At 41.4% G+C, this 25,607-nt stretch overlaps 1 long non-coding RNA gene across 2 annotated transcripts in view; it reads right to left on the bottom strand.

Moving 5' to 3' along the window:
- Positions 1–2,521: 2,521 nt before the first annotated feature.
- Positions 2,522–25,607, bottom strand: part of LOC138443339 (uncharacterized) — a 52,235-nt gene continuing 29,149 nt past the window's right edge. Inside the window, exons 1-3 of one of the 2 annotated variants that reach the window (XR_011258083.1) lie at positions 6,846–7,532; positions 4,914–5,085; positions 2,522–3,092 (exon numbers count right to left, since the gene is read on the bottom strand). This is a non-coding gene — a long non-coding RNA (uncharacterized lncRNA). Of the gene's footprint in view, positions 3,093–4,913; positions 5,086–6,845; positions 7,533–25,607 lie in introns of those variants that run through there. The other variant, XR_011258084.1, reaches the window with a different exon arrangement.

Raw genomic sequence — 25,607 nt, 5'->3', positions numbered from 1 at the left:
GCAGGCAAATTCTTTACCATCTGAGCCACCAAGGAAGCCCAAACAAATAAATAAAAGAAGGCAATCCAAAAGTTTTATATAGATATCCCTTTAATTCTTGACTAATTACTAAACTGTGTAGGCACAGGACAAGACTTCAAGAAACCCAGCAAAAAGGAGGCTAAGGAACTGAACTGAGATTTTAGCAGCTGCTTAGGACACAGGATTTTAAGGCTGGCATTTAAGTCCATCCAAAATAGAGGAAGTTGCAAATAGCTAGAGCTTTCTTCTGACCTTCGTGAAGAACTACGCCTATGGAATAAAGACAACATCTGAGGAAAAAAATTGAATATGCTTTTCTTAATGAAGATTAAAACTAAGCACCCAAGGATCCAGATAATCTGCCAGTAAATTAACTGTTGCCACAACAAAATTCTTTAGAAGAAGATAACTTAATCCAGATTTTCTGCAACCTATTATCCTCAACAACTAATATATAATAATAATAAATTAGATATGCAAAGAAGCAAAAAAAATTGATCTATAATTAAGAGGTCAGTAGAAGCAGACCTGTAAGTGACTCACAAAATGGAATTACTTGAAACGGATATAATAAATATGATAGAGAACCTACAGGAAAATATGGCCAAGTGGATGAACAGACAGGGAATCTCAATGGACAAATGAGAAAAGTTGTTTTAAAGAACCATATAGAAATTCCAGAATTCTAGAAATTTTAGATGTATAACCTAAATCTAATCATGAGAAATTATCAGACAAACTCAAATTGACTGATATCCTGCAAAATACTTGTCCTATAGTCTTTAAAAATATCAAAGCCATCAAAGTCAAGGAAACACACACAAAAAACTGTTTTATAATGCTCAGCATGCAGATTCTATATATTATTCAACAGATTAATACTCATCATAGTCATTCTTCACTATAATTCATATTAAAAGCCACCAAACTATTTTGAAGAATATATACAGAAAAGTGTTTATAACACTAGTTTCTTAAAGGTACAATTAAAAACTCAATGTGCAGAATCATAAGAGTTTTATTTTTTAATCTAATAGCTATCTATCTAGCTATCTTATAAATATACTAGATATGATTATAAAGAACACCCTTCTTTACACAAGATTGCCAGCTAACAAACATAAAGTAATGATAAAAATTATCATTTTACCATAGCTGAAAAAAATTAATTCAGGCAGACTTGTCAATGGATGCCAAAGCCTTTGAATGAAAGGTTGGTGGGGAGCCAACTGTTCACATAGTTCAGGAGTCTTACACCACCGGTGTGATAACCACAAGAGGGAAAAATTGACATTGGAGGAATCAAGCTGTCAACACATTAACTCACTGATCAACCTTGTCATCCTTCATGATAAGACAAAGATATATATGCTTCCTGGTGTGATATAATATGAACAACACAGTAGTACCTGTGAATATTCTTGCCAAAAATATTTACCAGAGTTTAACTGATTATTTACATCTAATTTTCATTTAATGAGAAATCTGGGGATGGAGGAACAGGTTAAACTGACACCATGAGGGGTCAACCAAACAAATCCAGAAGGTAGAAGATATTGCCGGACAAATGCCCAATTCCCTTGAAAAAGCATCCTATAATGAGAAAAAAAAATGCAGTCTCCTGAAAATCCTTAATTTTAAAAAGACTGTAAGACACATAACCATGTTACATTGGTCCTTGATTGGATTTTGGTTTGAATAAATTAAGTTTTAAGTATACTTTTGGGATAATTGGGAAATTTTAAATGTAGACTATTAGATCGTATTACGGAATTGTTAATTTGGTTAGAAGTGACAATGGGTTGTGATTAAGTAAGAAAATGTCCTTACTCTTTGGAAATGCTTTGTAATATATTACTCTCTTCAGTTATTTGACCCTTCTTTTCTGGATAAGAATTATATATCCTCTCCTTCCCTCACCTCTCGCCATGTGATTTGCAGGCCTTCCTCTAGAAGGAGTATATTTTCCCAGCCACTGACATCATGCTGGTCTTTGGTCAGTGAAATATAAGCAGAAGTGACACTTGGCCAGTCTGACAGAAACTTAAAGTGGTACTGCAAATTTCTGTCTGTTCTCTTATTCTTTTCCTTCTTCCATGGGAATGGCATGACCTAACTAGGGGCTGCTCCTTCATCCTGGATCCCAGGACGAAGAAAAAGATGAAGTAGACTCATAGCCTGTTGATTCACTGCGTATAGCCACTGATGATTAATAGATTACATGTGATGCAAAGGAAGAGAAACTTTGTTGTATGCTGCTGAGATTTGGGGTTGCTCTGTATAGCAGCACCACTTAGTGGAAGCTGAGCTTCCACTCTGATACAGAAACATATTGGAGTATTCAGGGATGACATATTTTTAATTATTCAGTGTCACGCGAGTGTATGTTCCTCAGTTCTTTGCCTCATCACAACAAAGATTTGGAGCGACGGACATTAAAGCCCTCGGCGCATCACAGCTCTCGGGTCTTGGACAAACCGTGTTATAGCTCTTAGGCAAATCAGTGTTACAGCTCTATTTTATTTAGAAGATAGCAGGAGAGTCCATCCTCGAAGCATGAGGGCATGCCAACCCAAAGACTTGAAGGGAAGAGAGTGGAGGAGTGCATGGGGGAGGGAGAGAGGGAGAGAGAGAGAGAAAGAGCGAGAGAGAGCACTTTGGCTCCTCCTTTTATGTTTTTCCTCCACCTGGGCCTGCCCTGTGCAAATTGGGCTTAGCCAGGAGCGCTGTTTGTTCTACCTGAAGTCTTCACTCTGGTCCTCGGACCTTCCTTTGACCTTCCTTGTCTTTTAGCCACCACCATTTTGGACTCCGTTTCCCTATTCTATCTACCTAACATTCCCCTCTCAAGACATGGGAGGCCCAATTCTTTGGGAATAGGGGCGTCGAGGTCTTTCTGGCTACTTCCTGCTGAACTGGGGCGGCAAGGGGTATTGGGCCTCCCCCTCTTGCTAGTCTCAAGCCTCAGAGTCCTTATGGCGGTGTCCATCTAAGGGTGTGTGATATTTTTTGTGGTCGGCTGTAGTTTTACATCTTTGTTGAACTGGCACTGCATGTTGTAGCTTGTTGACCTGGGCAGAGACAAAACGGGTTAGACAAGTGACAGTTCATGGAATAATCATAAGCATCATCAATATAGCATAACAAGGACTAGTAGGGGCATTAGTCAATTTTAAATTCACATTGCCAGGATGGCTCAAGTCCCTCCTTTTTCAGGGATCAGAAGATCTATCTCCTGTCTGTTTTGGAGTACAATCTCTGTCAAGCTGTGTTGGCTGTTTAGAGCTATCCTGAGAAATCTTATCCCCAGAAACTAGATTTTGGGGGTGTTTATTAGAATGGCACTCATTGGTAGTCCTGAACAGGTATCTGAGATCTCCCAGGGGCTCACAGGTGTATTGAGTGTCCTCTTCTGTTTTCTTCCATGGCTTGACTCATGAGTAGTGAATCCAGGTGTCATGTCCTGGTACCTCGACTGCTGTGGGGGTAGAAAGTACTACAGGATAGGGCCCTTCCATGTGGGCTGGAGTTGAGCTTTTGGGGACCCATCTTTCCAGACTTTAATTAGGTCTTGAGTCCCTGGAGCATATAGTGGTGACTCCTTAGAATCTTTTGGGTCCTGGTTTATACCCCACAAGCGTATATCATGTTGGAATTGCCCAATGGCCATGGTATAAGACTGGAGGGTCTGAGCCTCTGGATCTAGGAAGAGGTCATTGACATAAACAAAAGGTCTCCCATAGAGCATCTCATAAGGACTAAGACCAAGCTGTTCCTTAGGGGCAACGCAGGTGCGGAGGAGAGCTATCAGTAAAGCCTCCTTCCACCCCAGGGAGGTCTCCTGGGTTATCTTTTTTATTGCTGATTTTAAGAATTGATTGGCTCTTTCTACTTTTCCCAAAGATTGAGGCCTCCAGGCACAATGGAGATAATAAGTAGTGCCCAGTGCTTTCGAGACCCCTTGGGTGACCTTAGAAGTAAATGATGTCCCACTGTCACTTTGTAATGACCTGGGCAGACCAAATCTTGGAATGATTTCATGAAGCAGTTTTTTTACCACCTCCTCAGCCTTCTCAGTCTGGGTGGGAAAGCCTTCAATCCATCCTGTGAATGTATCTATCATGACTAATAGGTATTTGTACCCTTGAGAAACTGGCATCTGGGTGAAGTCCATCTGCCAGTCCTCTCCTGGGTAGGCCCCACGTCGTTGGATGGGCTGGGCCAGCTGGGGTCTTCAAGCTCCTTGGGGGTTGTTTAATTGGCAAGTGGGACAAGAGGAGACCACTTGTCTTATAGTTGTTTGGAAGCCTGTTCCTCTGAAGGACCTTTCTAGTAATCTTTGGAGGGCCTTTTCTCCTAAATGAGTAGTGGCATGTAAGGAGTTAACCAACTTCCATTGGAGGTTCCCAGGCAGAAAAAGGAGTCTCTCCTTTTGGAACCACCCCATATGATCTTCTTGAAAGCCCTCACTCTTAGCTTTAAGTATATGAAGCTTAGCTTCAGTATATGAAGGAGTTTCTGGCAAATTAGTCTGTGGAACTAAGGTGGCAACCCCTATTAGGTCATGGTTCTGTAATGCTGCTCTCCTAGCTGCCTGGTCAGCTGCTTGGTTCCCTCATGCCACTTCTGTGTCCCTTTTTGGTGTCCTTTACAGTGGGAGACTGAAACCTCAGTGGGCAGATGGACTGCCTCCAAGAGTTGAAGAATCTGATCACCATATTTGATTGGGGACCCTAGGGTGGTCAAGCGGCCCCTTTCTTTCCAAATAGTTGCATGTGCATGTAGCACCAGAAAGGCATACTTGGAGTCAGTGTAAATGGCTACTCTTTTTCCTTTTCCCAGCTCTAAAGCTCGAGTCAGGGCTATGAGCTCAGCTAATCGGGCTGAAGTACCTGGTGGCAGAGGCTTAGCCTCTATGGTCTCAAAATTGGAGACTACTGCATACAGCTCTTCTTTTTCCATCCAAGACAAAGCTGCTTCCATCAGTGTACCAGATTTCCTCAGGATTGGTCAGAGGATCTTCTGAAAATCCTTCTCGAGGTTTTGTCCAGTGGTCCAAGGTTTCTAGACAAGAATGAAAGGGGAGAGAGCCCTCAGGGGTAGGCAGGAGGGTGGCTGGGTTAAGAACCTCACAAGGGGATATAGTGAGGCCTGGATTTTCCATCAACATTACTTGATATCTGAGGATTCTTTGATCAGACATCCATAAATGGCCTCTTCCATTTAGGAGCTGTTTTACTTGGTGGCTGGTAAAAATAGTTAGTTTGCCCTCAAAGGAGAGTTTTAAAGCATCTTCTATCATGATTGCAATAGCTGCAAGATTTCGAAGGCAAGGGGGCCAGCCTTGGGTAGTTGGATCGAGCTTTTTGGACAAGTAAGCTACAGGCTGGGGCTCAGATCCCAATCTTTGAGTTAACACTCCCAAAGCTATTCCCTCTCTTTCACGGACATAAAGCTGGAATGCTTTTTCTGGGTCTGGCAACCTCAAGGCAGGTGCCTGAGTTAAGGCCTGTTTTAGTGTAGCCTCTGCCTTCTTTTGAGGAGTTCCCCATATCAGTGGGACTGAATCATCTCGTCCCTTTAAGCTTTCATATAAGGGCTGGGCAATTAGACCATAGCTGGGTATCCAGATTCTACAATATCCAGTTAGCACCAGGAAAGCTTGCAATTGTTTTCGAGTCGTGGGGGAGGGCAACTGGAGGATTCTTTGTACCCGATCAGAGGACAGCCTCCTGGACCCAAGTGTAATCTGAACTCCCAGGTAAGTGACCTTTGTCTCGACCATCTGTGCCTTAGCACAGGAGACTTTATATCCCCTTTCTGCCAAGAAGTTTAGAACCTGAACTGCATGTCGTTGGGCACTTTTCTCATCTGGAGAGCAGATTAGTAGGTCATCTACATATTGTAATATTTTCCCATTAGGTCCCAGGTCCAGATCTAGGAGGTTCTGGCTAAGGGCCTGTCCAAACAGGTGGGGACTATCTCTGAACCCCTGAGGTAATACTGTCCAAGTCATCTGTTGGTGTTTTTCTCCTGGGGCCTCCCACTCAAAGGCAAAAAGACATTGGGATTCTTTAGCCAGTGGTATGCAAAAAATGCATCTTTGAGATCCAAGACTGTAAACCACGTGGCCCTGGGTGGGATTTCTCCCAAGATTACATAGGGATTGGGTACTGTGAGATGGAGGGGGACTACAGCTTCATTTATGATCCGGAGATCTTGAACCACTCGCCAGGTTCCGTCTTTTTCCTTTACTGGGAGGATTGGGGTGTTACATGGTGAACTGGTGGGGACCAATAGCCCACAAGCAAGGAATTTATTTATTAAAGGCTGTAGTCCCTCCCAAGCCTCTCTTTCGAGAGGGTATTGTTTCCGGTTAGGAAACCGAGTGGGATCTCGGAGGACAATGATGACCGGTTTGGCTTGGTAGGCTCATCCAGGAATCCCCTGGTCCCAAACCTGAGGGTTAATTTTGTCTTCCCATGGTTTTTGGTCCCTCTCTATTGAAGGAATAATGGGTTCCTCAGTAGTAACCAGGAGCTGTAGAGTTCTAGGGGCTGAAAAACTTCCCATCACAAGGGTGGTCCCCAGTTTAGTGCGTATATCTCTTCCCAATAAGGGAGTAGGACACTCGGGGACCACCAGAAACTGGTGGGAAAATATTTGTCCATTCCAGCAACAAAGAAGTGCTCAGGTGAATCTTTTAGTCGTTACTTTTCCTGTAGCATCCAAAATGGTACAGGTTTGGGAGGAGAAGGCTCCGGAGTAGGAGATCAAGACAGAGTAGGTAGCCCCTGTGTCAACCAAGAAATTCTCGGACCTACCTGCCACATCCAGTTGCACCCTTGGCTCCAGCCCCGTGATGGTTATCTGTGACAGGCGGGCTGGCTGGAGCAGGCCGCTTCAGTCCTCTTGAACCATCGTGAGGGTAGGCTTGGCGCTTGACCTTGAGGCTCTTGGGTCCCGAGGGCAGTTACTGCCCAATGTCCCAGTTGATGGCATTTGTGGCAAGCTGTTCTAGGAGACTTGTCCCAGTTTGGACACTCTTTGCCCCAATGCCCCTCCTGTCTACAGATCAGGCATTTGTCTCGTGCCTTGTCCTTCAAGGACTCGGAGTTTGCCATAGGGCTTTTCTGGAAGGCGGCCAGCATCTGGGCATGCCTTGTCTCTTTCTTTCTCTCCTTCTCCTGGGCCTTGGCCTCCTTCTCCTGTTCTCTGTTATAAAAGGTATTGGTGGCTGTCTGGACCATCTCATCTCAAGAGGCAGCAGGGTCCCGCTGTTGTAGCTGTTGTAACTTAATTCTGATATCTGATGCACATTGGGACAGGAATTTGTCCTTTAAAATCACCTGTCCCTCGTAAGAGTCTAAGTCCAGATTGGTAAACTTTTGCAGTGCCTCTCTTAGCCTTTCTAGAAAGGCAATGAGGTTCTCATTGAGCTCCTGCGTTATTGCTGAGAGCTGGGCATAGCTAATTACTTTTTGTTGGGCTACTTTCAGTCCTGCCTTCTCTGCTGCTTGAGACTAGCAAGAGGGGGAGGCCCAATACCCCTCACCACCCCAGTTCAGCAGGAAGTAGCCAGAAAGACTTCGACGACCCTACTCCCAAAGAATTGGGCCTCCCATCTCTTGACGGGGAATGTTAGGTAAGTAGAATAGGGAAATGGAGTCCAAAATGGCGGTGGCTAAAAAAACAAGGAAGGTCCGAGGACCAGAGTGAAGACTTCAAGTAGAACAAACAGCACTCCTGGCTAAGTCCAATTTGCATAGGGCAGGCCCAGGTGGAGGAAAAAGCATAAAAAAGGAGCCAAAGCGCTTGCTCACTCTTTCTCTCCCACATGTGTGCGCTCTTTCTCTCTCTCTCCCTCTCTCTCTCTCCCTCCCCTACGCGCTCCTCCACTCTCTTCTCTTCAAGTCTTTGGGTTGGCATGCCCTCACGCTTCGAGGATGGATTCTCCTGCTATCTTCTAAATAAAATAGAGCTGTAACACTGATTTGCCTGAGAGCTGTAACACGGTTTGTCCCGAGAGCTGTGACGTGCCGAGGGCTTTAATGTCTGTCACTCCAAATCTTTGTTGTGATGAGACAAAGAACCGAGGAACATACCCTCACGTGACATCTAGCAAATATTCAAAGAAATACAAGATATGAAAAGAATCAAATGAAAATTTTAGAATTTAAAAAGCAACAGGTGAAATTTAAAAAAAACAACGTACTGGATGGGCTCAAGCAAAGAGTGGAGGTGACAGAGGAGCAAACCTGATGCCAGAAGGAAAGCAATGGCCCAACCTGAGCAACAAAGAGAAAACAGACTGGAAACTAAACAGAAACACAGGGTCCTGCTGTACAGTGTTGTGCCTATAATTAACAACGCTCTATTACATATCTAGAATTTTGTTAAGAGGGTAGATCTCATGTTAATGTTCTTACCACAATAAAAACACAAAAAAATCTTTATTATCAACAATGACAAAGCTAGGTAAGAAGCTATTTCAAATCTTAAAAGATGATGCTGCAAAAATGCTGCACTCAATATGTCAGCAAATTTGGAAAACTCGGCAGTGGCCACAGGCCTGGAAAAGGTCAGTTTTCATTCCAATCCCAAAGAAAGGCAATACCCAAGAATGTTCAAACTACCACACAACTGCATTCATCTCACACGCTAGCAAAGTAATGCCCAAAATTCTCCAAGCCAGGCTTCAACAGTACGTGAACCATGAAGTTGCAGGTGTTCAAGCTGGATTTAGAAAAGGCAGAGGAACCAGAGATCAAATTGCCAACATCCGTTGGATCATCAAAAAAGCAAGATAATTCCAGAAAACCATCTACTTCTGCTTTATTGACTATGCCAAAGCCTTTGATTGTGTGCATCACAACAAACTGTGGAAAATTCTGAAAGAGATGGGAATACCAGACTGCCTTACCTGCCTCTTGAGAAATCTGTATGCAGGTCAGGAAGCAACAGTTAGAACTAGACATGGAACAACAGACTGGTTCCAAATTAGGAAAGGAGTACGTTAAGACTGTATATTGTCACCCTGCTTATTTAACTTATATGCAGAGTACATCATGAGAAATGCCAGGATGGATGAAACACAAGTTGGAGTCAAGATTTCAGGGAGAAATATCAATAACCTCAGATATGCAGATGACACTACCCTTACGGCAGAAAGTGAAGAACTAAAGAGCCTCTTGATGAAAGTGAAAGAGGAGAGTGAAAAAGCTGGCTTAAAACTCAACATTCAGAAAACGAAGATCATGGCATCCGGTCCCATCACTTTATGGCAAATAGATGGGGAAACAATGGAAACAGTGACAGACTTTCTTTTCTTGGGCTCCAAAATCACTGCAGATGGTGACCGCAGCCATGAAATTAAAAGACATTTGCTCCTTGGAAGAAAAGTTATGACCAACCTAGAGAGCATATTAAAAAGCAGAGACATTACTTTGCCAACAAAGGTCCGTCTAGTCAAGGCTATGGTTTTTCCAGTGGTCATGTATGGATGTGAGAGTTGGACCATAAAGAAAGCTGAGCACCAAAGAATTGATGCTTTTGAACTGTGGTGTTGGAGAAGACTCTTGAGAGTCCCTTGGACTGCAAGGAGATCAAACCAGTTAATCCGAAAGGAAATCAGCCTTAAATATTCATTGGAAGGACTGGTGGTGAAGCTCTAATACTTTGGCCACCTGATGCGAAGAACTGACTCATCAGAAAAGACCCTGATGCTGGGAAAGATTGAAAGCAGGAGGAGAAGGGGAATGACAGAGGATGAGATGGTTGGATGGTGTTACCGACTCGATGGATGTGAATTTGAGCAAGCTCTGGGAGTTGGTGATGGACAGGGAACCCTGGCATGCTGCAGTCCATGGGGCCACAAAGAGTCTGACACAACTGAGCAACTGAACTGACTGAAGCTAAGAAGTGGTACTGAGAAGCAAGAACTATTAAAAATAAATGAATCTACTACTCTGAAAAAAACTCACTATGTATAAAATAAATAAGCCATGGTGAAACAGCATAAGGAATAAGGTAAATAATATTGGTAAGTTTGTATGGAAACATATGGCTGCTAGACTTATCTTGTGATCCTTTCATCATCTATGCAAATATCAAATCTCTATGCAGCATACCTGAAACTAACATAAAATTGTATGCCAACTATATTTCATTTTTTAAAAAATTAGTGTAGAGAGGTCAAATGGGATTCTAAAGTATAATCAAGAAAAAGTCTGAGAGATAACACTTCAGCAGGGTTTCATGCTACAAAATCAATACACAAAACTCAAACATTCTTTGATATACCAACAACAAAGATGTGCAAAACAAGATTAAAAACACAAGAGCATTTATACCCAATTAAAAGTAAATGAAATACCAAGACATGAATCTAACAAAACACGTATAGGATCTGTAGGCTGAAAATTATAAAAAGAGTTTCTCATGCTTCCAGTGGTTTTCCTGGCTTTGACACTGTTTTTTCTTTGTGGCTTCACAATGCGGCATGTGGGATCTTAGTTCCCCAACCAGGGGTGAAACCTGTGACCCTTGCAATGGAAGCATGGCATCTTAACCACTGGCCCACCCAGGAGAAGACTGGCTTTGTTACCTCTAAAGATCACAGGGCAGGTATTCTGCTGAATGTGGGTCAGTTGGGATTAGTATGAGGATCCCTCATGATTAGATTCAGTTTATGCATCTTTAGAATGTGAGAGTGAACTGTCTGCGCCATCTGTCACCCCACTGATGGCCAGGGTCAATCTGATCTGGCTGGCTAGGCAGGTGTCCCCTTGCTCCATCATTGCTCCACATGCTTCCTCTCAAAGCTGCACACTGGGTCAAAGAGGATGAGCTTCCCTGAAGAAGGAGGATGATCTTCCATCAAGGATATAACTGTGTTCCCCTGCTAGAACCTCCAAACAAGGTCTTAGATTATGCACTGTCGACAGGAATAGCACAAAAGTGATGCTGCGTTCTTCTCATTGTGTCCCCTCAGGGATCACAGGGCTTCAAATCATCCCATTACTGATGATGCTCACTTTGACTGTTTGATTAAGGTGTTGTCTCTCAGGCTTTTCCACTGTAAAGTTACTTCATTAATTTTTTTAAAAAATTACATACAGTAAAATTTGCTCCTTTTGGTGCCCTGGTGGCTCAGAGGTTAAAGCATCTGCCTGCAATGCGGGAGACCTGGGTTCAATCCCTGGGTTGGGAAGATCCCCAGGAGAAGGAAATGGCAACCCACTCCAGTACTCTTGCCTGGAAAATTCCATGGACTGAGGAGCCTAGTAGGCTCCTAGAGTCGGACACGACTGAGCAACTTCACCTTCACTTTCTATGAGCTTAGACAAGTAGAATTACATAACCACTACCATAGACAAGATACAGAACAGTTTCATCATACTGTAAAATACATCACGTACATTCTCAGTCATGTCCAACTCTTTGCAACCCTATGGACTGTGGCTCACCAGGCTTCTCTCTCCATTTCTGCATCTCATTAGGGGCCATCCCAACTACTGCAGGACAGTGTGGTCTAGTGGGGACTTGCCTGGTGGCTCAGCAATAAAGAATCCTCCTGCAGTCCAGGAGACGTGAGTTGGATCCCTGGGTGGGGAAAATCCCCTGAAGGACAGCATGATAACCCACTGCAGTATTCTTGCCTGGAGAATCCCATGGACAGAGGAGTCTGGAGAGTTACAGTCCATGGAGTTGCCAAGAGTCAGACATGGCTGAAGCTTGACTTAGCAACACAAACACGGTCTAGTAGGGGAGGGCACCAACTCTGTTTAGGACCAATGTCTAAATCAGCTCCACCCACCATCCATCCACTAACTGTGTGACCTCAGGAGGCCGCTTAACCTACACAGGGTTGTATTTCCTGAAAGAAAGAGAAATCATCCATCTTACAGAGTTGTGAGCATTCAAGTATATACAAAAGAACCTGGCCAGTAGCAGTTGCTTTTTCAGTGATTATTTCCAAAGATGGTTTAAGATTTTATTAATGATTGCTAAGACTGTGTAGACACTGTCTCAATTATCTGTTGCATGTATAGGAGAGGACACTCCCATTTTCCACAATGGTTGGCAAAATTTTAATTTAGTAGTCTGGTTGGGTGAGAGCAGTTATATATAATATACATAAATTTATCATTTTCATGAATATGCAGTGATAAAGATCTAGGAGACTCTGTAGGATGATCTTAGTTAGAACCCTTTATTGCATAGATGAGAAAACAGAAGCCCAGAAAGTGAAGCATCTTTCTCTAGCATCCTCGTCAGTTGCTGGCAGAGCTGGACCAGAGTGTGGGGGCTCTCCTCTCTACTCCTATGTCCTCACTGAACATGTGTACCTGGAGGCCCTGGGTCATAACTGGTGCTCTTTCTCTTCTGCCTCATCCTCATGGCCAAAGCAAGCCACACAGCCAGGCCAGATTAAAGGCCAGGGAAGTGGGGTCCACCTCTTGGCAGGAGGAACTGCAAAACCACGTAACAACAGGCATGGATACAGGACAGGTGGAAGAACTGAGGATATTTTGGCAATCAATCTGCCACAAAATGCAGATGTCTCCCACGGCCCTGATCTTTTCTCCCCACGAAAACAGCCTCAGGTTTCACACATTTTTTTCAGGTACAAGCATTATGCATCTCTTTTGACTTTCTAGACATCTTGGAACTGTGGAGAAGCCTTGGGAAGGCAGTTCTGTGAGTAACTGCAAGAGCCTCTTGTGGGCTCAGCCCTGTACAGGGTCCTGAGTGGAGAACAAAGAGGCTGCAATCTGCTGGAGTCAGGGACCTGGCCCTGCAGGTGGGCGAGCCAGGTAAGGCACACATGGCGATACTCACAAGACAGTAAATGGCATGGAAGTCAGGTGACTCCCCGGGGCAGAAGAAGGGGAAAGCAGACTGCCAACAGTCTGTACAACAAAATTTCCTTAAAAGAAATGAAATGTACGCCAAGCAGGGGAATACTCAAATGTCTTTTAATCCATATTAGTCTTTCAGCTGTTGCTGATTTTTGTTTTTCTTCCTGGCATTGACTTTTCAAAGATTTTAGGTCACTGTCTTATGAAATATCCTACATGGTATCCTTTCACTTATCTCACTATCCTCTGAATTCCTGATCTAGACAAGCTTGATTATGTTCAGGCCACACATTTTAGTAAGAATACTTAATGTTGCGTACTTAGTATTGCATCATATTAGGAAGCACAAATATCAAACTTTTCTACAATTTGTAATGTTGAATTTGATCACTTATTTAAAGTTGTAATCACCAGATTCTTCCATTACAAAGGTATGTGATTCTATTTGCAATTAATATGTAATCTGGGGATGATGCCACGTGGATATTTGGTTTCCTAACATCCATTCAACTAATGGCTACAGCACCTATTACCAACCCTTGCTTGAACCAATTGTTTCATCAGGAGCTGCAAAAAATGGTGATTTTAAAATTCTATCATTATTTGCATTCTTCTATTAAAAATCACTTTTTTTCTCTCTCTCCTTTTTATCATCATGAATTCATAGATTGTTATTTATGCATATTAGAATCAATTACGTCATTCATTTTGATACTCAAATTGTTCCAAATTTGCCTGGTGTCCTTTAGACATACCCCATCATTATTTGAGGTCTTCCTTGCTTTTTGACACAATGAAATGTTCCAGGTTCACCTTCTACCTTCTCTGCCCCAAACTGGGGCTGCTTTAGTGAAGAAAGATTTGGAAGCCAAGGTCTGGACATTAGGCATCCTCAATTAGTATAGGGTCTAGTGGTGAACAGTTGTTTCAGTTTGAGATATAATTAATATATTATAAGAAGACTATCATTTAAAACACTTTTTTTTCTTTAAGCAGAAAATAATAAGTGTTGGGAAGAATGTGGAGAAACTGGAACCCATGTGCATTGCTACTGGGAATATAAAATAGTGCAGCAATTAAGAAAAACAGTGTGGAGGTTCCTCAAAACTTGAAAAAATAGGATTTCTCTATGACCCAGCAATTTCACTCCTAGGTATAGACCTATAAGTACTGAAAGCAGGGTTTAGAAAAGATATTTGAACACCTGTGTTCATAACAACATTATTCAAAATAGCCAAAAAGCAGAAGCAACCTGAGTGCCTATCAACAGATGAATGGATAAGCAAAGTGTTTTAGATATAATTTTAGAACACCTTTATCACCCCCCACAAAGAAACCTGGTATTAACAATTACAATTAATAATCACCCCTCAGTCCCCATTTTTCCCAGATCCTAACTGACTTTCTATTTCTATATATTTGCCTATTCTGGACATTTAGTAGAAATGAAATCACAAACTATGTGGCCTCTGTGTCTTTTACTTAGGATAATATTTTCAAGATTCATCCATGTTATATCAGTAATTCATTTCTTCTTGTGGCCAAATGATATTCCATTGTATAGATATACAATGTATGTTTATTCATTCATTAGTTGGTGGATGTTTGGATTGCTTCCATGTTTTGACTATTAATACTTAAAATGGACAACATAGAAGAAAGACAAATTCCTAGAAATGTACAATCTTCTAAGGCTGAGTCAGGAAGAGATGGAAAATATGAGCAGACCAATTGCCAGTCTGAAATTGAGAAAGTTAAAAAAAAAAAAACTCCCAACAAACAAAACTCCAGGACCAGATGGCTTTACAAATGAATTCTACCATACATTTAGAGAAGAGTTAACACTTATCCTTCTGAAAGTATTCCAAAAAATTGTGGAAAGAATGCTTCCAAACTCATTCTATGAAGCCACTACTACCCTCAATACCAAAATCAGACAAAGATATCACACAAAAAAGAAAATTACAAGCCAATATCACTGATGAACATAGATGCAAGAATCTTCAGCAAAATATTAGCAAACCAACTACAGTAATACATTAAAAGGATCATACACCATGATGACGTAGGAATCATCCCAGGGATGCAAGAATTTTTCAATATCTGCAAATCAATCAATGTGATACACTGCATTAACAAATTAAAGATTTTAAATATATATTGTCATTTCAACAGATGCAAAAAAAGCTTTTGATAAAATTCAACATCCATTTGTGATTAAAAAAAAAAAACAACTCTTCAGAAAGTGGGCAGAGAGGGGACATGCATGCATGTGAAGTTGCTTCAGTTGTGTCTGGCTCTGCAACCCTTATGGACTGGAGCCCACCAGGCTCCTCTGTCCATGGGACTCTCCAGGCAAGAATACTGCAGTGGATTACCATGCCATCCTCCAGGGGATCTTCCTGACTCAGGGATTGAAACCATGTTTCATGTCTCCTGCACTGGCAGGTGAATTCTTTACCACCAGCACCACTTGGGAAATCCATAGAGGGAACATACCTCAAAAAAATAAATGCTATATATGACAAATCCCTGGAGAAGGAAATGGAAACCCACTCCAGTATTCTTGCCTAGAGAATTCCATGGACAGAGGAGCCTGGTGGACTGTAGTCCATGGGTTCACAAAGAGTTAAAGACGACTGACTGGCTAACACACACAACAAATCCACAACTAACATTGTACTCAATAGAGAAAAGGTGAAAGCATTTCCTCCAAGATCAAGAACAAGACAAAAATGTCCATTCTCACCACTTTTATTCAATATAGTATTCAAAGTCCTAGTGACAGCAATCAGACAAGAAAAAGAAATAAGAGGAATCTAAACAGGTAAGAGAGAAGTAAAAGCATCACTGTTTGAAGATGACATAATACTATACATAGAAAATCCTAAAGATGCTACCAGAAAACTCCTAGAGCTCAGCAATGAATTATGTAAAGGTGCAAGATATAAAGTAAATATACAGAAATCTGTTGAATTTCTGTACACTAACAATAAACTGTGGAAAATTCTGAAAGAGATTGGAACAGCAGGCTACCTGACCTGCCTCTTGAGAAACCTATATGCAGGTCAGGAAGCAACAGTTAGAACTGGACATGGAACAACAGACTGGTTCCAAATAGGAAAAGGAGTACGTCAAGGCTGTATATTGTCACCCTGGTTATTTAACTTATATGCAGAGTACATCATGAGAAACGCTGGGCTGGAAGAAGCACAAGCTGGAATCCAGATTGCTTGGAGAAGGCAGTAGCACCCCACTCTAGCACTCTTGCCTGGAAAATCCCATGGACAGAGGAGCCTGGAGGGCTGCAGTCCATGGGGTCACTAAGAGTTGGACACGACTGAGCAACTTCACTTTCACTTTTCACTTTCATGCACTGGAGAAGGAAATGGCAACCCACTCCAGTGTTCTTGCCTGGAGTTTCCCAGGGATGGGGGAGCCTGGTGGGCTGCTGTCTATGGGGTCGCACAGAGTCGGACACGACTGAAGCGACTTAGCAGCAGCAGCAGTAGAAGAAATATCAATAACCTCAGATATGCAGATGACACCACCCTTATGGCAGAAAGTGAAGAGGAACTAAAAAGCCTCTTGATGAAAGTAAAAGAGGAGAGAAAAAAAAGTTGCCTTAAAGCTCAACACTCAGAAAACGAAGATCATGGCATCTGGTCCCATCACTTCATGGGAAATAGATGGGGAAACAGTGGAAACAGTGTCAGACTTTATTTTGGGGGGCTCCAAAATCACTGCAGATGGTGACTGCAGCCATGAAATTAAAAGACGCTTACTCCTTGGAAGGAAAGTTATGACCAACCTAGATAGTATATTCAAAAGCAGAGACATTACTTTGCCAACAAAGGTCCGTCTAGTCAAGGCTATGGTTTTTCCAGTGGTCATGTATGGATGTGAGAGCTGGACTGTGAAGAAAGCTAAGGACCAAAGAATTGATGCTTTTGAACTGTGGTGTTGGAGAAGACTCTTGAGAGTCCCTTGGACTGCAAGGAGATCCAACCAGTCCATTCTAAAGGAGATCAGTCCTGGATGTTCTTTGGAAGGAATGATGCTAAAGCTGAAACTCCAGTACTTTGGCCACCTCATGCGAAGAGTTGACTCATTGGAAAAGACTCTGATGCTGGGAGGGATCGGGGGCAGGAGGAGAAGGGGACAACAGAGGATGAGATGGCTAGATGGCACCACTGACTCGATGGACGTGAGTCTGAGTGAATTCGGGAGTTGGTGATGGATAGGGAGGCCTGGTGTGCTGCAATTCATGGGGTCAGAAAGAGTTGGACACGACTGAGTGACTGAACTGAACTGAACTGAACAGTAAACTACCAGAACGAGAAACTGAGGAAACAACCCATTTATATTCACTTCAAAAAAGAATAAAATACCTAGGAACAAATCTACCTACAGAGGCAAAAGACCTGTGCTTAGAAAACTATAAGATGCTGATGAAAGAATTTAAAGATGACACATACAGAGGAAAGATATACCACATTCATGTACTGGAAGAATTAATATTAGACTATACTACCAAAGGCAAGCTACAGATTCAATACAATCCTTATCACACTACTAAGGATATTTTTCACAAAATTAGAACAAATAATTTTAAAATTTGCACAAAAACAAAAAAGACCCTGAGTAGCCAAAATAATATTTAGAAAAAAGAACAGAGCTGGAGGTATCACGCTCCTTGACTTCAGAAAATACTACAAAGTCACAGTAACTAAAACAGTATGGTACTGGCACAAATACAGACACATAGACCAATGGAACGAAATCGAGAGCCCAGAAATAAATCCACACACTTAAGGTCAATTAATCTACAACAAAGGAGGCAAGAATAGATAATGGAGAAGAGACAGTCTCTTCAATAATTGGTGCCGGGAAAACTGGACAGCTACCTGGAAAAGAAGGGAATTAGAACATTTTCTAACACTAGATACAAAAATAAATGCAAACTGTAAGACCAGAAACCATAAAACTCCTTGAAGAAAACAGGTAGAACACTCTTTGACATAATCTGTAGCAATATTTTTTTTATGTGTCTCCTAAAGCAAGGGAAATAAAAGCAAAAATTTTAAAATGGAACCTAATTAAACATAAAAGCTTGCACAGCAAAGGAAACCATCAACAACATTAAAAGACAACCTACTGAATAGGAGAAAATATTTGTAAATAGTAAGACCAATAAGGGGTTAAAATCTGAAATATATAAACAGTTCATACAGCTCACCATCAAAAAATAACAACAACAACAAAAGTTTCAAAAATGGGCAGAAGACTTGAATAGACATTTTTTCAAATAAGATATACAGATAGCCAACAAGTATATGAAAAGGTGCTCAACATCACTAATAATCAGGGAAATTCAAGTTAAAATCACAAGGAGATTTTACCTCATACATGTCAGAATGGTTATCATCAAAAAGAACACAAACAACAAACGTTGGGAGGACATGGAGAAAAGGGAGCCCTTATACACTATCAGTAGGAATGTAAATTGATACAGCCACTGTGGGAAAAGAATAGGGAGTTTTCTCAAAAACTAAAAATAGAACTACCCTACTGTATGACCTAGGAAATCCACTCCCGGGTATACAGCCACAAACCCACTAATTTCAAAAGATGCATGCAGCCCAGTGTCCAAAACTGCCAAAATGTGGAAACAACCGAAGTGTCCACCGGCAAATGGGCAGATAAAGGAGATATATATGTATAAACTGAGCACTATTAAGCCATAAACAGAGTCAAACTTTGCCAGTTACAACACTGTGAATGGACTTGGAGGGCATTATGCTACGTGAAATAAGTCAAATCAGTTCAGTTCAGTTCAGTTGCTCAGTTGTGTCCGACTCTTTGCAACCCCATGAATTGCAGCACACCAGGCCTCCCTGTCTATCACCAACTCCCGGAGTTCACTCAGACTCATGTCCATCGAGTCCGTGATGCCATCCAGCCATCCCATCCTCGGTCGTCCCCTTCTCCTCCTGCCCTCAATCCCTCCCAGCATCACAGTCTTTTCCAATGAGTCAACTCTTCGCATGAGGTGGCCAAAGTACTGGAGTTTCAGCTTCAGCATCATTCCCTCCAAAGAAATCCCAGGGTTGATCTCCTTCAGAATGGACTGGTTCGATCTCCTTGCAGTCCAAGGGACTCTCAAGAGTCTTCTCCAACACCACAGTTCAAAAGCATCAATTCTTTGGCGCTCAGCCTTCTTCACAGTCCAACTCTCACATCCATACATGACCACAGGAAAAACCATAGCCTTGACTAGATGGACCTTTGTTGGCACAGTAATGTCTCTGCTTTTGAATATGCTATCTTGGTTGGTCATAACTTTTCTTCCAAGGAGTAAGCGTCTTTTAATTTCATGGCTGCAGTCACCATCTGCAGTGATTTTGGAGCTCAAAAAAATAAAGTCTGACACTGTTTCCACTGTTTCCCCATCTATTGCCCATGAAGTGATGGGACCGGATGCCATGATCTTCATTTTCTGAATGTTGAGCTTTAAGCCAACTTGTTCACTCTCCTCTTTCACTTTCATCAAGAGGCTTTTTAGTTCCTCTTCACTTTCTGCCATAACGGTGGTGTCATCTGCATATCTGAGGTTATTGATATTTCTCCTGGCAATCTTGATTCCAGCTTGTGTTTCTTCCAGTCCAGCATTTCTCATGATGTACTCTGCATATAAGTTAAATAAGCAGGGTGACAATATACAGCCTTGACGTACACCTTTTCCTATTTGGAACCAATCTGTTGTTCCATGTCCAGTTCTAACTGTTGCTTCCTGATCTGCATACAGATTTCTCAAGAGGCAGGTCAGGTGGTCTGGTATTCCCATCTCTTTCAGAATTTTCCAGTTTGTTTTGATCCACACAGTCAAAGGCTTTGGCATAGTCAATAAAGCAGAAATAGATGTTTTTCTGGAACTCTCTTGCTTTTTCCATGATCCAGCAGATGTTGGCAATTTGATCTCTGGTTCCTCTGCCTTTTTGAAAACCAGCTTGAACATCAGGAAGTTCAAGGTTCACGTACTGCTGAAGCCTGCTTGGAAAATTTTGAGCATTATTTTACTAGCATGTGAGATGAGTGCTATTGTGCAGTAGTTTGAGCATTCTTTGGCGTTGCCTTTTTATGGGATTGGAATGAAAACTGACCTTTTCCAGTCCTGTGGCCACTGCTGAGTTTTCCAAATTTGCTGGCATATTGAGTGGCAGCACTTTCACAGCATCATCTTTCAGGATTTGAAATAGCTCAACTGGAATGCCATCACCTCCACTAGCTTTGTTCGTAGTGATGCTTTCTAAGGCCCACTTGACTTCACATTCCAGGATGTCTGGCTCTAGATGAGTGATCACACCATCGTGATTATCTGGGTCGTGAAGATCTTTTTTGTACAGTTCTTCTGTGTATTCTTGCCACCTCTTCTTAATATCTTCTGCCTCTGTTAGGTCCATACCATTTCTGTCCTTTATCGAGCCCATCTTTGAATGAAATGTTCCCTTGGTATCTCTAATTTTCTTGAAGAGATTTCTAGTCTTTCCTATTCTGTTGTTTTCCTTGATTTCTTTGCATTGATCGCTGAAGAAGGCTTTCTTATCTCTTCTTGCTATTCTTTGGAACTCTGCATTCAGATGCCTATATCTTTCCTTTTCTCCTTTGCTTTTTGCCTCTCTCCTTTTCACAGCTATTTGTAAGGCCTCCCCAGACAGCCATTTTGCCTTTTTGCATTTCTTTTCCATGGGGATGGCCTTGATCCCTGTCTCCTGTACAATGTCATGAACCTCATTCCATAGTTCATCAGGCACTCTATCTATCAAATCTAGGCCCTTAAATCTATTTCTCACTTCCACTGTATAAGCATAAGGGATTTGATTTAGGTCATACCTGAATGGTCTAGCGGTTTTCCCTACTTTCTTCAATTTAAGTCTGAATTTGGTAATAAGGAGTTCATGATCTGAGCCACAGTCAGCTCCTGGTCTAAGTCAAATACAGAAAGATAAATGCCATATGATATCACTCATATGTGGAATCTAAAAAATAAAGCAAACCAGTGAATATAACAAAAAAGAAACAGACTCACAGATATAAAGAATAAACTAGTGGTGACTGATGGAGACAGAGAATCGGGGAGGGCAAGATACCAGTAGGGGATTAAGAGGAACAAACTACTAGGTATAAAATAAAAAAGCTAGCAAATTCCCTGGCAGTCCAATGGTTAGGACTTTCACCTAACCTAGGACTTTCAGGATTGATCCCTGGTCAGGGAATTAAGATCTCATAAGCTGCACAGTGTGCAGCTAAATAAATAAATAAAAATTTAAAAAGGGAATATAGCTAACATTTAGTAATAACTATAAGTGGAGTATAACTTTTAAAAATTGAGAATCATGTTGTACACCTGAAACATATAATATTGTACATCAACTATGCATACATGCATGCTTAGTCACTTCAGTAGTGACCCTTTGCGATCCCACGGACTGGAGCCCACCAGGCTCCTCTGTCCTTGGGATTTCCCAGGCAAGAGTACTGGAGTGGGTTGCCATTTCCTTATCCAACATCAACTATACCTCAATTAAAAAAAGAGAATAATGCTGCTATGAACGTTAGTGTACAAGGTTTTGTGTGAACACTAAACACACATTTAACATTTTTATTGAGTATATACCTGGGAGTGGAATTGATAAGTTATAAGGCAACTCTATTGTTTAACTTTTTGAGGAACTGTCAGATTTCCCACAGTGGATGCACCATTTTACATTCTTGCCAATGTGTGAAGGTTTCAGGTAAAGTTTTTTAATGTCATTTTTTAAACTTTCTAAAAGGGTTGTATAACTGGGTTTAGGTTATATACTTTATGTTTTGCTTTGCAGATTCGTAACAAAATAAGCTGGGAATGCCACACGTGAGAAAAAACTATTTCAATAATAAAAATGTAGTACTACCTCTGATATCTATGAACCAGATTGTTTTTCTATTCAACCCTAACACCTGTAGTCTCGACCAACAGGAAAACATGGGGATGATTCTCACACCTTGCGCGGCGCGGGCTAGACTGTTCCAGCAATCAGCATCACTCCCACCCGTCCTCCGCAATGCAGAGCAGCGGGGAACTACATTTCCCAGAATACCCCCTCCCCCAACTCTCCCCCACCTCCGCTTCCAGGTTGGAGTTTGCACGAAGGGAATTCGGGGGAAATTTGGAAAGCAGAAAGGAAAGGGAATCTATCATTCTGCAGAGGTGGCGAAAGCCAGATGCTGCACAGATGTGAGAGTGACCGAGGCTTCCCGGCAAGCTCTCAAGAGCTGACCACTTACTTCAGGCTGTGACACCTTCCACATCCACTTGCACCTTCGCAGCAGCGCCCCGAGTTCCGCTCCCTCCGCTCTGCCAGCAATCCTGTAAGCCCCTAAAGCTATATTAAGCCCCTTTTATCCAAAGACGTACGTAGAGTGGCTTATGTTTTCCTGAGCAAACCCTGAATAAGACACATGTATATTGGGACAGTGGTGCCATTTAACGTTAGAAATGTGTAAAATGTAACGAAGGCAGGGAAATGTGATGTGTCTAGAGAGACAGGGTTTTTTGTTTTTCACCAACGGGGAATTTCAGTTTCGGAGCCAAACCGGAGTCCTGGCTTGCTAGTCTTAATTTATCACGAACATTTTTTTAAAAGTGACATTAAAAACTCATCGTAAGCACCACTTAATGGTGGAATAATCATCAGACATCACGTGATTTAACGAATTAGTTCCATAATGTTTTACATAGTTATTATTTTGGCTATTATGGATAATCCTGAAAAGAGTGACTTCTTTGACTACCTCCTTTAGACAGATTCCAGAAAGAGAGATTTCTGATTCAAAGAACAAAAACATATTAAAGATTATGGATACACATTGCTAGAGTGGTTTCCAGAAATGAAATTTACACTCCTACAGGCAGTGACCAAGTATTCCTCTTGCCACTCTGTGACTGCCATCAGATACTATAATGTAACAAGAATGTGTGCTAATTTGAAGGGTAAAATTTCAGGTTTGTTTCTTACTACTTGTTGATTAGCCATTTCTGTTCTCTCCACCACCACCCCCCACTTCCTTTCTTTCTGTCCTGACTTCCGTCGCCTTCTCCCCTCTCTCCTCCCTTCAGCTCTCCTTTCCTTTCCTTCCTCCTTTTTATTCTCCCTCCCTCCTTCCTTCCCTGCATTCTTCCTTCCTTTCTAGAATTCATATACTTTGCCTATAAGTCTGTCAAATGTTTTTTTAATAAGTCCTCCCAATTTCTGTTGCATTTACTTTTGTTTATATTTTACTATATAGCCGTATTTTTATGCAGCAGAAATCTATTCCTTTAGAGTTCCCAACATTGTTTTTAATACTAAATAATTTATCTGCTAGTCAGAAGTCAAATAAGTATTAACTTCTATTTTCTATTATTTAGGCCTTGATTTAAAATTATGGCTTGGTTTTATACATTAACTCTTTGACTCACCTGAACTTTTTTGGGGGGGTTATATTTTAAAAGGAGAAAATCTAACTTAATTTTCCCCCATAACAACTAGTTGCTTGAGTACCCTTTGGACAAATCCTTACTTTTATATAATTATATATATTTATTTTTAGATTTTAGATGTGCCTCTTTTAGATAAGTAGAACAGACTTGTTGAGAAAAAGTCCAAATGTTTTAGAAATACATGATGTGTGAAAGACTCTTACCCTTTAGAGCTAACCATTGATAATGATTTAGTGAATATTTTAAAATTAGCCTTTTAAGTTGAAGTATACAGATAACACAGAGAAGGCAATGGCACCCCACTCCAGTACTCTTGCCTGGAAAATCCCATGGATGGAGGAGCCTGGAAGGCTACAGCCCATAAGGTCGCTAAGAGTTGGACACGACTGAGCAACTTCACTTTCACTTTTCACTTTCATGCATTGGAGAAAGGAATGGCAACCCACTCCAGTGTTCTTGCCTAGAGAATCCCAGGGACGGCGGAGCCTGGTGGGCTGCCGTCTGTGGGGTTGCACAGAGTCGGACATGACTGAAGCGACTTAGCAGCAGCAGCAGCATACAGATAACATGTGTATAGTGCATAGTTTGATGATTTTGATAAATACATACACTCAGATAACACTCATCCGATCAAGATATAAATTTCCACAAAGTTCCCTCGTATCCTTTTCCAGTCAATCCCTATTTCCCCAAAGCAACAACTATTCTAATTTCAATCTCTAGATTTTTTAAAATTTTAAATGGAGGATAATTGCTTTACAATGTTGTGTTAGTTATTGCTGTACAACAGTGTGAAACCTCTATGGTTTTGTTTCAGCTGTTCCTTAACTTCATATAAATGGAATCATAAGTATAAATTCATCTAGGTCTGGCTTTGACATAAGTTTTTGAGAATCAACCATTTGTTCTGTGTAATAGTAGTTCCTATATGTTACTGAATAGTACTCCATTGTGAGATAAACAACGGCTTATCCATTCACTTACTGATGGACATTTGGGTTATTTCCAGTTGGAGACTGTGTCAACTAAATCTGCTAAGAACATTCTAGTACAAGCTCTTTAGTGGATCTTTCTAGGAGTGAAATTACTAAGTCATAAAATAGATATAACTTTAATTTTATAAGAAACTGACATAATTTTCTGAAGTGGTTGTACCATTTAACCATCAACCAGGGCCAGCTGCTCTATATCCTCACCCTGGTATTATCTTTTTAGTGTCATTATAATTAAAAAAAAAATAGCACAATCACAAAAGTTACAAGTACAGTACAAAGAATATTCTTCTTTCACCATTTGAGTATAAGTGGCCCACCTGGTGCCCCAACTCCCCCTAATTCTTTAGTGTGCATTTAGTACAAATATGGACATCCTCCTAAACATCATAATTAGTAAGTTAACATTGGTGATATTGTCCTGTGATTTTCCTTTTTTGTGTATGATATCTTTGTCTGTTTTGGTATCAGGGTAATTGTCACTTCATAGAATAAGTCTGAAAGTGTTTCTTGCTCTGCAATTTTTTTGGAATAGTCTCTGAAGTATAGGTGTTAGCTCTTCTCTGAATGTATGGTAGAAGTCAACTGTGAAGCCATCTGGTTCTGAACTTTTGCTTTTGGGACATTTTAAAATTACTAATCCAATTTCAGTACTGGTAAACGGTCTTTTCATATCTTATATTTCTTCCTGGTTCAGCCCCAGAAGATTGTACTTGTCTAAGGATTTGTCCATTTCTTCTAGCTTGTCCATTTTATTGACATATAGTTGTTCATAGTAGACTCTTATGATCCTTTGTATTTCTGTGGTGTTGATTGTTCCGTTCAGTTGCTTAGTCGTGTCTGACTCTTTGGGACCCCATGAACTGTAGCACGCCAGGCCTCCCTGTTCATCACCAACTCCCAGAGTTTACCCAAACTCATGTCCATTGAGTTGGTGATGCCATCCAACCATCTCATCCTCTGTCATCCCCTTCTCTTCCTGCCTTCAATCTTTCCCAGCATCAGAGTCTTTTCTAATGAGTCAGCTCTTCGCTTCAGGTGCCCAGACTATTGGAGTTTCAGCTTCAACATCAATCCTTCCAATGAACACTCAGGACTGATCTCCTTTAGGATGGACTGGTTGGATCTCCTTGCAGTCCAAGGGACTCTCATGCGTCTTCTCCAACACCACCGTTCAAAAGCATCAATTCTTCGGCACTCAGCTTTCTG

The sequence above is a fragment of the Ovis canadensis genome, chromosome 7, assembly GCF_042477335.2.
Source record: "Ovis canadensis isolate MfBH-ARS-UI-01 breed Bighorn chromosome 7, ARS-UI_OviCan_v2, whole genome shotgun sequence".
NCBI classification, from domain to species: domain Eukaryota; kingdom Metazoa; phylum Chordata; class Mammalia; order Artiodactyla; family Bovidae; genus Ovis; species Ovis canadensis.
Note: the sequence above shows the minus strand (reverse complement) of the source record. Positions and strands in the feature narration are given on the sequence as shown.